The sequence below is a fragment of the Amblyomma maculatum genome, chromosome 1 (assembly GCF_055883805.1).
Source record: "Amblyomma maculatum isolate TAMU_Amacu chromosome 1, ASM5588380v1, whole genome shotgun sequence".
In the NCBI taxonomy this organism is placed as follows: domain Eukaryota; kingdom Metazoa; phylum Arthropoda; class Arachnida; order Ixodida; family Ixodidae; genus Amblyomma; species Amblyomma maculatum.
In genome coordinates this window covers 215182912-215196603 of record NC_139344.1, presented here as the reverse complement: position 1 = coordinate 215196603, position 13692 = coordinate 215182912, and positions in this window count along the sequence as shown.

Below are 13692 nucleotides of genomic sequence, written 5' to 3'. Positions count from 1 at the left end.
AATACCAAATTTGTTTGGGATACTTGCCTGATTCGATGAACAGAACTCAAATGTTCCCATTTTATGCGGTGGCGACAGCGCCAGACGAGCCGCTGCCCCAGTGACGGTACTAGTGGCGCTACCTAATGCTGCTTACAACAACTCTGTAGCAGCAAACGAAGGGAAGAACGTTTTTGGCAGAAAGTTTGAGTTGTGGTAAGGAGAAAGAGGTGGCGCCACTAGTACCATCGCTGGGACAGCTGTTCGTCTGGCGTCGTCGCCGCCGGATAAGATGGGAACATCTGACTTCTTTTGATCGAATCAGGCAAGTACCTCAAACAAATTTGATATTAAAAAATACTAGCAACAAAATACCATTTCTGTGAAAAATTTGAACAGCGAGGATTCCGCGGTTTAGCTGGGAGAAGCATTCTACATCGCGCCTCTAATTGTGCAACACGCTATATGATAGGAAAGCAGCTGGATGGAGAGGGCCCTCTGTGGAAAAGAAACAGCAAGCACGAGGCGTAGACGTCTCAGAAAAAGTGCGATCGTAAGAGAGGAAGCACTTGAAGCAGAAAACTGTCAGAAGAAAGCTTCTGAAAAGAGGCGGCCATTGGTATGTTAAAACCGCCAAAAGCCGGGACATTTAGTGACTGCTTGCAAAAGCCCAAAGATTGTTTGCTTGTCAGTTCACAGCAACAATTAAAGTATGCGGCTTCTATAGCCATACGTACGAGATCTCGTCGTGAACGGAAAGCCGTGTCGCGTGCTTCGAGATTCGATGTCTACAATGGATGTATAGTTCATCCCTCGTATGTAGAGCCAGAAAATTTCACTGAAGAGTGCGCATGGATTAAACAAGTGATAGAAGCAAAAAGCGTGTGCCTTACAATCGCTAACATCAACATTGAAGGTCCATTTGGCGTACTTCGCACAGAGGCTGCCGTGTCAGCCAGTCTGTCGAAGCAGTACCCCTATCTTTTCTCGAACAGATCTGACCAACTGTTGCAGCAGAAGGGACTAGTGTTCGGAGAAAGGGCTGCCCAAGAGTTGACTCGCTCGAAAGCACGAAAGCAGGCTGGTAAAGCCAGCACATTGGAAGCGTCAGGTGACGTTGATGCGGCAGAGAATGAGCCGTTAGGCACGACAGAGGCAGTCCATGCGCCGGCTAGCGAGGAATGTAAACATCCCAGACATGTCAGGAGGTAGCGAGGATGGCATTGAGTTTAAAGAGGCCTGTCTTGAGCTTCTCATAACGTCGCCATCTGACAGTTTGCAAAGATTGCTGGGGGTGGACCGTTCGTTCCTGATAGCCGAGCAAAGGGCCGATTCCACACTGCAGAATCTTAAGCACATGTAGAATGAAGGTACCTCGAAGAAAACAAGATGACGCCCCGCCCTTCTAGTTTTTGATTCCTTCAGGGTCGTGAAAGAGCAGTGACACTTCTTATCAGAGCTTCACTGCTCCTTCACGCAAACGGTACGACGCGGTTTTCTCTATATCTTCCACAAGAACGCATCTATATGTTAAGAATAGGAAAATATTATTAGCAAAATTATACAGTACATTCTTGTTTCTCTTTATCTATTTTTTCCAGTGACATTGCGCATCTTCCCTTGTGCACAACTGTTAATTGAATAATTGAGTACTTTTATTTCTTTGTAGTAAATTGAACGTCGGCGGCCAGCTATTAGGGCGTCCAACTAGCAGGTGGCGCCCAACTTCTCCGAAGACCATGAAACAGCTCTAACTAACCGCTTTATTTTTATTGTCGACAAAGAAATGAAGAGGCTAAATTAACAGAATATTGCATGTGACCCTGATAAACTGTACTGCAAAACAGAATAAATAACTATTCAAGAGATTATTTTATATAGCTTTGTTAATGCAGTCTAGTGCCTACACAACCAGGACACCCTTGACGTGGAGTATATATAGAAGTGCTTGAGAAAGTGCTGATCTCAAGACGATGACTCCTGTACGCTTTGCGAAGTGCGTGTGCGCGTTTTGGTGTGTGCGATTTGTCAAGAACCGGCAATAAATAAAATAAGTTCCGCTGCATGTGTTGTATGACGTATGCGACATTCCCTATTTGTCATGAACGCTTGTAGTACAGGCTGCAGCATGCAGTGTTCAACGCCCCAGGATAATTGTTTTTGCACATGTGTGTTCATCGAGTACCCAGGAGTTTTTCAGCCAAATTTTAAGGCGAAAGCCTTTAATGCCTCATCGTTGTCGACAGAATGCTATCAGTATACTGATAGCATTCTGTCGACATTCTGTGTCACGCTTTAGAGAGCGAAAGTTAGAAATAACCGATCCACCGGGAATCGAGTCTGCATACCTTGGATCCCCAGCCTAGCGCATTACCAACTGCGCCATGCCCTGGATCGTGAAACGCTCTTCAAAATTCTCCTTGTCTACCGCGAGGATGATAGCGGGATTCCGCGAGTGACAGATAATGCGCCTTTACTTTCCTGTAAACGAATTATTGAACGCCGGTAAACTTTGATGCGTTCAATGCAATGCTGGTTGTGTTCGGCAAGGGGCGCGCGATGTACCGTCACGACAGGTCATGACGTCACCGGGCGATTCAGGCATATACTAAGCTGACCCCGCCGGGCGTCCGATCCAGGAGTCCTTGCGGCTCTTTTCTTTTGCCGCTTCCTCGAACGCCGCACCACACAGCAAACAGAAGCAGACCCAGATGTCTAGGAGGCGTTGGTACAGCAGGCATCAGTGGCGTTTGAAATTGATTTACAGGATAGAAAGGGCGCAGTATCTGTGACTATTCTCCGCGGACACAGGTACCACGCCGTAAAGGAAGGTGGGAGTGAAAGAAGAGAGGGAGATAGAGGTGCCGTAGTGGAGGGATACAATCCACGTACCTGGCTATAATGGCTTTCGCCTTATCGCACTTTAGTGGTCCTAAGTGCCCTCTAGAATTTTTAAAGCGCAGCTCTTTGGCGCCCGTACCTGCGTTTCGCGTCATCGTCGTTGCCGTCGCCGCTCCCCTCTCTGACCCCTAGCTCAGCCCTCCTCTTATCCCATGGCACTAACCAGTACTAATTAAAGCCAATCAATAAACTAAAAGTAGCGCCATCTCTCTCCTCCTCCGGCGCCGCCGCTCCTCCTCTCGCGTTTCGACCGTGGCTCCATCTACGCGGTGCACGGCTAGCGCGCGCTCTCCGGAGCAGGCGCCGGTATAGGTGCTGGCGCCGGGTCTTGCCAGAGCATTTCAGCTTGCATTTTGTCGCAATGTGTTCACGTTAAAATATTACTCGCTGCTGAAACATCAATGCAGATTGTTGACAGAGATTTCCTACCAAAATTGTTTCAGCTGTGTCTTACACCACACTTAAGGCCCGTTCACACTTGCGACTCGCAGCGGTCGCGCGACCGTTTTGGTCGAAAAGCGACAGCCGCAAATGGTCGCATCGGTCGAAAAGCGACTGCCGTGGGCCGTTCAGGAACTGCTAGATTTCCAGTCGCGCGACTGCTGGTCGCAAACCGTTAAACCAATCAGCGGCTCAGCTGATGTGAACGTAAATTAGTTTTACTTTATGTGGTGAACAGTCAAGGTAGACACGATGTGGAAAGCAACCCGCAAGTCGCATTCGTAAGTGTGAACATCGGTTGCTCTCTGGTCGCATGCGACTGCCGCTCGCGCGTCTTTCGCGAGTCGCAAGTGTGAATAGACCTTTACGCGATTTCAGCGTCGGTTCAACTCGCCTTCACCTCAATGTGTCCGTAGTTCGTCACCCATTGGCCAAACTGAGCGGCATGCTTTAAAAAAAATTGTAACTAGGCGGCAGACGGGAACAATTTAGCAACAGTCTGTGCAAGGTTTCTTTACAGCTTTGACTGGTTTGCGAGCTGCCGGTTGTCACGAAATCGACGCACATTTTTATCAAGCCGGCGCGGCGCGAGGCCCGCGCGGTGCCGCATCGAAATTTCCACAAGGTCCTCGAAAAACCTCCTTCCCCGCGTAGCTTTGTACGCGTCGCCGTCGTCCTCTTTCTCATCACCCGGCGATGAAGATGATTCATCAGTCCGGAAAATGCCAGACGTCTCCAGAACATTGTATGGGGCCTAGCCAATGACGACGCGCGGCTCGACGGGAGGAAAAGGGAGCGCTCTAACCAGCGAAGCTAAGGCCCAACTCCATCGAAGCGCGCGTCCTGCGCGCTTGGCTGCGCGCGCGCCGGCCAGAGGAAGTCTGCGCATGCGCGACGCGCCGCCCAGAGCCGAGCGCGTTCACGACGCTCGTAGGGGGCTTTAAGGGTGCCTCGATGTCAGCGCCGCGCTGACATCGAGGCACCCTGCGGCAGCGCGCCTCCGAATTCCGGCGTGCAAGCATTGACCAATCAGCGGGCGCTCTACGTCTGTTTCTTCCGGCGCGGGTCTGGCGGGCCTTCCAAGCATGTTTTGGGCAAAATGGCGGATCTCCACCTCAGTGGAAGCGCGTCGTCCTGCATTGGCAGCCAAATAAATGAAGTCAACAACGAGCTGCTCATCGCCGCCATCGAACGATGGCAGCTGCTATGGCTTGCGAGCCACGCGCTTTATTAGAAACAGCTGGTGACGGCGGCTCTATGGATAGCAGTGGTCGCGTAACTTGTGCCGGGGTTTCCCCGCGAAGGTGAGATGCTGAACCTGATCGTTCGTTATTAATAGCGTGTATATTCGTTATTCGTGTCGTATATATCAAACATTTCATGTGTATGTTCTTGAGTTTTCAAAACAGAGGCTCTAACAATGCTCAAGAAGCGGTTGAAAAGCCTCCGCGACAAGTTCCGCCGATTATGCAGCGCGTGACCGGGAGCGCACCGCGCCATGCGCTTGGAGTTGTGAACCACTTTTTTTGCGCGCTGGGGCGCGGTGCTCACTGCGCAGGCGCGCACAACGCCCAGCGCGTAGGACGCAGAGGTGTCTATGGAGTCGGGCCTGTGTGTGCGCGCTAGCTTTGGCGCGTCTTAACAGACAGACCCGGCGCGTCCTATTTATGCAGGCCGCGCCGCTTGTGTAGTCAGTCAGTCAGTGGTTGTGGCGTGTTCGCAAGTGCGACAACTGGACTCCCGGGGATCACCCGCTGCTGCCAAGCCCACGGACCTGCGAGGGAGCGGCGCTCGTCTTGCATGGCGCCCACATGACTCTCGAGGCGTCGGACTGCAACAGTGCCCGGTGAACAATTTGGTGTTTATTTATGGTGTCTCTCTCGTGTTTGATCTGTGTTGTAAAGCCTCTGTGTTATTGAATACCTCTGTAGGTGCATGATTAGCGATTGTGTTCTGTGACCCTAGCTCGTCTGTGCATTTCAAGTGTTCTTGTGTATTCTTTGTATCGTCTCTTGCTGTATATAAAGTTTGTTTTATTTGTTACTTCTAGCTCCAACCCTTACTGTGGCTTGAACCGGCGAAAGCTGGGCACCAAACGACCACCCCCTTCTGTCACTACAAGGTAGTTGAATTCCGGCTGAGCTTGCCACGCAGGTCGAGGGCATCTCCTTTGCGACCGGAACAGCTACCCCCCCCCCCCCCCCCTCACTCTAAGGGTGTCTGGGAGTGTGCGCACCGTTAAGGGCGCATCGTTAATAATCCTTCTAATTATTAACGGGTGACACCGGTAAACTTGAGAAGCGTGGCAGTAGTTGTCTTCCATGTGTTTCAACTTCAGCTGCAGATCTACCAGCGCTTGAATGCGTGGCGTTAGAAATCGAGAACTAGCACTCAAAACGATAGCAAAGCAAGAAATATGTGGCTTTTTCCGGTTGTCTAAGAGCCGTCACTGTTTCGTTAAATGCGGCGACAAACTTAAAACATGCAGTAGCTTACATTCACGATAAAGACAACGCCTCAGAAAGCATGGCTGAGCAGCTAAAAACCAAGGACCTTATTCTATACTTAGATTTATAACGCGATAAGAGTAAAAAAAAATATGACCCGCGAGCATGTGGCACTTGACAATACGAAAACAATGAGCAAATCCGTACAGAGTGTGTAGCGGCATATTAGTTTAGAGATGTGCAACTGGTCACTTAACTCAAAGAGCCGCGACCATAGCGTTTAGAGTTCGCCCGGCCGATTGGGTGTCGCGAAACCTTCCTCCACGCCGCATCCTGATTCGCGGACGGCATTATAAACAACTATTTGTCATCATGCCCAAGTGTGCTACACCAGAAAGCGCAGAAACATATGGCATTTCGAACGAAGCAAGTTAAAAAAATTACAAGGGTTCAACGCTGCTGAACCAAATACTGAGCGAAAGCATTAGCTGCGGGTTTCCGAGCGTTCTTCTTCTCTTCTTCTTCTTCCTCAGCTCACATATAAAGCCCCGCTTTAACCAAGCCGTATGAACGTGCCTTAGTGGCCTATAGGGGCAACGTGAGTGCCAGGGTCCTAGCAGGCTGATTCTGACGTAACCGTCCCATGTGAAACGAGAGACCCAAGTTGGCAGCTCATCTCGACCGCTTGAGTTGGTAGCCCAGCTCTCACCCTAGTGTCACGTGGGGTGCGACGTCCCAGCGTCACGTGGGTAAGACGTGGCTACCGGCCGCGCTACGCTAAAGGCTCCAAAACTATAGAGTAACATTGCTTTCGCAATAAAACAGCGTGAAAGAGGCGCCAGCAGTAGTAAAACTCACGACGACATGCGCCGCGCGCGCGTCGTTTTGCTCCGGTGGAAAGGAGGCAGCCAAAACAACAAGCAAGAAAAAAGCGCGCGAAAACACGTGGCGGCGCTCGGCCAATGGGAGGGTCGAAAGCCGAAGGAGAGCGTCGGAGAGGAGGCGGGAGGCAATATTCACATGTTGGCGCTACTTTTAGCTTATTAAGGGGCTTTAGTACTAATGGCTAACTAGTCACTAAACAGTACTAATTAATAACTAGTCATTAACTACTGCTAATTAGTCATGACTAAATTGACAGATGACTGACGCCATCACATGGTGACGTCATTCACCGTGACGTCATGACCGAATGTGACGTCATCATGACGTCACATACGACAATGTCATGACAGGAAGTGATAATGACGTGATGACGTCACCAGGAGATTCACGCATATACGAAGCTTACCCCTCCTGGCGTTCGATCCAGGCGTCTTTGCAGCGCCTTTCATTTGGCGCTTCCTCGAACGCTGCACCACAGAGCATATAGAAATAGACGCAGTTCAGCAGGCATCAGCAGCGTTTAAAATTGGTTGACAGCAAAGAAAAGGCGCAGTGGCTGTCACAATCTGCGCGGACACCTTAACCGAGCTGTAAAGAAAAGGAGAAAGGTGGCAGTGAAAAAAGAGAGGAAGGTATTGGAAGGTTTCGGACGACCACGAAGCTACCTTCAAGACAGTCAAGACTGTTAGTGGAGGGTTTCTTGAAGGAATATGTGTGGAAAATTAAAGTTTTCTGTAATTGTACATATATGTCTTGATCGAAATCTTTTCATCAGTCTATCGAAAAGGTGCAACAGCTGATGAGCTGCGCTGAAATTTGGCTTTAGGAAGTAACGTAATCGTCGGCAAATGTTTTATACATGTGTTATATCAGCCTATATTTAAACTCACTGAGTTCAACACAAATAATTATAACTAGAAATGTTGAGAATGTTCAACTCCAGCAAGGTGGCCACTTTTTCGTTGAAATGTGACTCTGCCTCTATATTTTTCCCACACCAGCCCTGGCCTATTTGTCCCAATACAAATTACAGATAACATTTTGATTCTGCTCATAACACCAACATGACCTCAGAATTATTTTGAGAACTTGAAACAAGCCATTTTTGGACGACAACATATAATTTCACGCTTCTTACCAGGCCTCTGCAAGACAGGGCCTAGAATAACGAGCCGAGGAAAACCTAAAAAAATGTCCCAATAAACTCCCACAATACGCCGAACATGCCCCGTAGCGGTATTGTTTGAGACGTCTTGAGGAAGTCACTTCTACCATATATATATATACCGGGTGTCCCGCCTAACTTGAACCAAGGGTTACAAAATAATATATTTGAGGTAGGTCAGTGAAATCAGTTGCATACAACTACCAGCCTGCTTGCGCACTACAGGCAATTTTTTGTTTTGCAATTCCTTAATTGGCTAATTATGCTAATTTTTCTAATTTAATAAATATCGACTTTAGACCAAACATGGGAATTGGAAACTTGTAGACCACCTTCAGAAACCCCCATTCCATTAATTGCGATAAAGAAAGTCTCACGTGAATCTTTTTTTCCGCGCTCAAAAGAAAGCCCGCGAAATACAAATAATACCACGTGACTAGCGCATTTGTGCGCCGCGATTGTGGTGCTCTCAGTCGTGGTTTGAGCGAACGAAATCAGCTGCGGCCGTGACCCGATTGTCCCGTTGCAGCGGCAGGCAGGAATGCTGGCGATGGTTGGAGCGAGCTCGAGCTCGCCCGTCGCCACCGCGATCTTGGCCAGCCCTACGCACCGCAGCAGCTTACATCACGACAAGCGGATGACGATAAAGAACCGGCAAATGAAGATGCAGCGCTAATTTTAGTCGAGTCACATGATGTCATCTCGCCCCTTTACCCAAGCCTGTATGCGCAGATTAAGTGGCTGATACCGTATCGCTCATCCGTTTGTCGTGACGTTCGCTGATGGGAGAGAAGCAGGCCTTGTTAGAATTCCGTGGTGTCGGCTCGCCGCTCTCGCCGCTACTTGCATCGTCACGTGGGCCGGCTGTCTGACGCGGGCGAAGAAGCCATTGCAGGCATATCGGCCTGCCGCTTTAACGGGGCCAAGACACGGCCGCCGCTAATTTCGTTCGCTCAAACCACGACTGAGAGCACCACAATCGCGGCGCTCAAATGCGCTAGTCACGTGGTATTATTTGTATTTCGCGGGCTTTCTTTTGAGCCCGGAAAAAAAGATACACGTGAGACTTTCTTTATCGCAATTAATGGAATGGGGGTTTCTGAAGGTGCTCTACAAGTTTCCAATTCACATGTTTGGTCTAAAGTCGATATTTATTAAATTAGAAAAATTAACATAATTAGGTAATTAAGTAATTGCAAAACAAAAAATTGCCTGTAGTGCGCAAGGAGGCTGGCAGTTGAATGCAATTGGTTTCACTGACCTACCTCAAATGTATCATTTTGTATCCCTTGGTTCAAGTTAGCTGGGACACCCGGTATATATATATATATATATATATATATATATATATATATATATATATATATATATATATATATATATATATATATATATATATATATATATATATATATATTGTGTTTAGCATCCAAAAGTGACTCAGGCTATGCGAGACGCTGTTAGGGAGGACTCCGGAAATTTCGACCACCTGGGATTCTTTAGTGTACACTGACATGGCACAGCACACGGGCGCCTTACTATTCGCCTCCATCGAAAAGCGGCCGCCGGGGCCGGAATTCGATCCCGCATCCTTGGGAACAGTAGTCGAGCGCCGTAACCACTGCGCCACTCCGGCGGGTATAATATATAAACATTGTTGCCGACGAGCAAGGAAGAAGAATCGGGCAGTGGCGCTTGCAGGAGCGCTCGCGCTAGGCCCGCTAACATTTCATTAAACGTCATTTTGCGGTCATCGAACATCTTCTCTCTGTCCTCTGTTCTCTTGTGTTCACCGGTTTTCCGGTCCGTAACATTTGGTGGAGGTGCTGGGTTCTTCATCATCACCCCCTCATCCAGGTCCGGAGCATATATGCGCCCTGCGACTTCTTGCGCCGTCGGCCAAAGGGAGGCATCGCATGGCTGTTCCCCAGCCTGCCGGACTCAGCCGATCCTTGCCTATAGTGCCTATACCTTTCCGTTCCTCCGCCTCGTCCCCCCGCCCCGCCCCGACCACAAGACACGACGGAGAGACTGACCCGAGACGCCACCCATGATCACAAGACACAAGGAGAGACCCGAACGACCACATGTGATCCCACTGACCAGATGTTCCGATCAAAGACCCGCGACCCAAGACACCGCTACACTTGAAGACATCCTCCCCTGCCTATGCCATGCGGTGCGTGCCTTGGCCTCCGCCATCGAGTCGTAGCAACGTGTGGCTCAAGAGTGTCCTGGGCCAAGGTTTTTCGGGAATCATTGTGTCGGCAAGCCGTTCTATTTTTCCTTCGTCCTCTTCTTCTTCAAGCATCCATACAAGCCCATCATCATGCCATGGAATCATCAACATCGGTAAACTTCCTCGTCCATGATCGGGACGACCACTCGGTGGCCCCGGGTCATGCTACGGACGAGCAAGGAAGAAGCGGAGAGTGGCGTGGGCAGGAGCGCGCTCGCGCTAGGCCCGCTAAGATTTCATCAAACGTCATCTCACGGTCATCGAACATCTATCTGTCCTCTGTTCTCTTGTGTTCACCAGCTTGCCGCTGCGTAATATATATATATATATATATATATATATATATATATATATATATATATATATATATATATATATATATGAAGGAAAGAAGCGAGCACCCTCATTTCCCCTTAATTTATCTGTATATATATATATATATACAGATAAATTAAGGGGAAATGATATATATATATATATGAAGAAAAGAAGCCGACAGTCGGCGAGGCCAAAGAAAGCTTTGGGGATTGTATTTTATGTCTTTTTTTTTTAATTTTTACTTGGATAATCGCAGAAATTAGTAATGTAATCTACTTAGGGGAAAGATAATTAAACACAAAGTAGAAGAAAAAACAACGTGCCGACGGTGGGGACCGAACCCACGACCTCCGAATATCGCGTCCGGTGCTCTTCCAACTGAGCTACATCGGCCGCTGTCCCCCCTGCTGCTTTCTTGGGTATTAATGTTTGTCTGTATACGAACCTTGAGAGTGCTCACCAGCGCCACCCTCAGCCATAGCGGCGGACGTGGTATATATATATATATATATATATATATATATATATATATATATAAAGTAAAAGATATAAACTAGGTCTCGCCAGGACAGGGGTTTGGAGCTTTCCAATTCGTCAAAAATGATGTCGGGTTTTTCGCTGTTCTTCGTAGTAGCCATCTGTTTACATAGCACGCACACGATACCGACGTTGCGAACATCTTTGCATACTCACCCCTGGTTTGCACGAGATCGCGTTGCTCGCAACCATACATAAGGCGGACGGGGCGAAGATGAGTACATTAAAACCGACAGCATCACGACACAGACATACGTACCATAAAATTCTGCTGGGTCTCAAGTCATGTTGGGATCAACAGTAATGAGAGGGCAGATGCCTGCGCGGCACAATTCAAAATGATGGGAATAAAAATAAAACGTGTAAACATATAGCACACAGAGATTGCATTAAGTAGTGTACTGAAAACTGAGAGGCAAGTGGCAGGCTGCTTGGGAAAAAGAACCAAACAACAAACTTCATTTTGTAAAACCCATTCCAGAAGAATGGAAGTCATGCCGGTATCGGGGCTCTTTTATCGAACACACACACACACACACACACACACACACACACACACACACACACACACACACACACACACACACACACACACACACACACACACACACACACACACACACACACACACACACACACACACACACACACACACACACACACACACACGCACACGCACGCGCACGCGCACGCGCGCACACACACACACACACACACACACACACACACACACACACACACACACACACACACACACACACACACACACACACACACACACACACACACACACACACACACACACACACACACACACACACACACACGCGCGCGCGCGCGCGCGCACATCAATCGTAGTTTCTTGCTAAGGAAAAAATACAAAGCTGTGCGTGTGAAATGTTAGGAGATGGGCTCACAGTTAATCACATTTTAATCTCATGCTCGCACATCTCCAAAAATTAGGAAAAATTATTTTGCTGTATTTTACAATAACACATCCCATTTCATCCAATGATTGCTTTTTCGGCTAACAAGAACTCATCGAACTTTCTCTTGTTTCTACGCTTTTGAAGAAAGCTAGTTTTTTAAATTTAAGTATCACATAACATCTACGCACTGAACAGACCGTCGAACCTTGTGCTTGACGCATGATAGCCACAGATGTTTATGAGCCATAAAACATAACTAAAATCGACCGGATGACATTCGCAAACGTTATAAAATTTGAAACTTCCGCCGCGCTCGCTGACCGAAGCGATCATTACCACCGTTTATAATGAGATGCCCTAGAAACAGGTCATTTATATGATTCAAGTTACCCCCGAAGGCCCTCAAAAGAATTGTATTACATAGGAGAGTATTACGATGGGATGAGCCAGTTGACGCTTTTATGTAAACATGGTTCATGTCTCAGCTGTTCACTGGACAGGCTGGAAGAACGCTGTGCATTTCCTCGTAGCAAAAATGAGGTCTGCTTTTCAGTCCTGTTCTGCCTATCTAGTAATGGAGAGCATATGTAAGCATGAAATGGTTACGGGCTCCGTACGTGGCGTCACTTTCGTGAGCGGACGCATAATCATGCCGTTGTCGACAGGGGCTAAGCAGTCCTTCTGAGGCGTGTAAGTCGCCAAGCGATATCACTTTCCACAAGACGCAATTCATACCTGCTTTTTGATCAGGCTAGATTGCCCCTACGTCGGGAGAATGCGTAAGCGTACCAAAATATGCATGGGGTGGCCCACCTAAATTTGGGGGTCATTACTGAGTTGACCATAGTCAAATTAGGTTTAACACCTGGTCCAATTCAGAAGTCAAATTTGTGGGCTGTGGGGGTTCTTACTAGGCCCTTAAAGGGCCGCTGTCCAGGGAAGGCCCTTTTAAGCAAAGGAGCCCATTGTTTCGATGAGGTACCGGAGATAGTCTGTGCAAAATGCTACAGTGACACGCGCGCCGCAAAGCATCGAAAATACAATTCAAAGCTCTCTCATGCTCTCCGTTGGGAAGCCAGCTTCCCCGTTTCGTGCGCTGGCTTTGCGCACCAATGGACGTACGTACCGCGAACGACGTCCATTGGTCCGTCTCGCTGACTGACGGGAGAAGGATGGGTGTCTACCGCTCGCTGCGCGCTTTTCCCTCGCCACGGCCAGACTGAATCCAGCGGCGCGCGCTCCCTCGGCCGGTTTTTTTTTTTTCTTTTTTTTTTTCGCGCTCGCGGAGTGCCACGCCCCACCTCCCGCCAAACTCGGAGGAGGAAGGGGAATTTGTCTTGCGGAGGCTAGACGATCTCGGGAAGGAGAGTGAAAAACCTTTGCGAGGGAACGGAAGGAGAGAAGCATGACAGAATCGGGTGATTGCAGTGGCTGTAATTGCGTTATTAGTTACTCTTTTCAAAAACATTTTGCGGCCTTGCGTTCTAGGGGCGAAGTCTCACAGTCACCGGGGAAGAAAATATTTTCGACCGGAGGGTGGACAGTGGGCCTTTAAGTCTTCTTCGAGGCCCTCCCGGTAGCGCGCACCACGTGAGACCATGATAATGCGAATAAGCAGGACTCAACACAAGATAGGATCGATGCTTGGCCTGGAACCAGGCGTTTACTATGTTCCCCCAAAACCTCTCGATGCGAGATGCTTGGTCGCGCTACAATGTAGTCGTGCGGCTGACGGCGCGCGCACGATGTCGACAAGAAAGAGAAGGCAGGCGGTATTTATGATGTGCCTACTCTAGTTATTACGGCTCGCTTGTCTTCCCCTTTCGGCCGATCTCGACGCACTTCGTCACT